We start from the raw sequence: 706 nt of genomic DNA on the forward strand, positions 1-706 counted from the left end.
CTGTCCATCGCTTTACGGAGCTAGTCGCTTCGGATTCTATTCACTCAATATGTACCCAATTCAACTGTAATTGGTGTACTGTCCTTCCCTCATAGTTATTGAAGTATCCCCTGCTAATACTATACAATAATCTATCATAGCTACTGCTCTTTGTTATTGAATACCGAAAAACCAGTCACAGCTTTTCTCAACTTGCCAGCTTGTTGGAACTTGTCAAATGATTTCACAACTCAACTTGTGAGATTTTTGGATCTACTTGTCAACTTGTGACTTGCGGCTTGTTTGGACTCATTTGGACTTGTACGAGTTGAAACAAGCCCAAACAAGTCGTGACAAGTGGACTGTAGAAATACTGATGGAAAGATGACTTTGCTATGAGAGGACGGCCATGCAAGAATGGTTCATGGAAGAGTGGGACTGTGTAATGAAAGGATTTGAATATGCAGAAGATGAGAATATTGAATACCAAATGACTCTACATGTAACCTTTCTGACTTGGTTATGCTTTAAATGGCAAGACAAGTTGCATGAAATTCCATCACACAAAGTCATTCCTTTGTCATGGGGGCCAACTTTAGAACAGCTAACAACAGCACGGAGTGAAGAAATTACTGAAATGACTGATGAAAAATGGGAGGTAGATTTTGATTCTGATGGTGAAGAAGGTGAAGAGGAGGATAGGGATGAAACAGAACTGATTGAGGCA

Source organism: Laccaria bicolor, genomic scaffold (assembly GCF_000143565.1).
Source record: "Laccaria bicolor S238N-H82 LACBIscaffold_22 genomic scaffold, whole genome shotgun sequence".
Lineage (NCBI taxonomy): Eukaryota > Fungi > Basidiomycota > Agaricomycetes > Agaricales > Hydnangiaceae > Laccaria > Laccaria bicolor.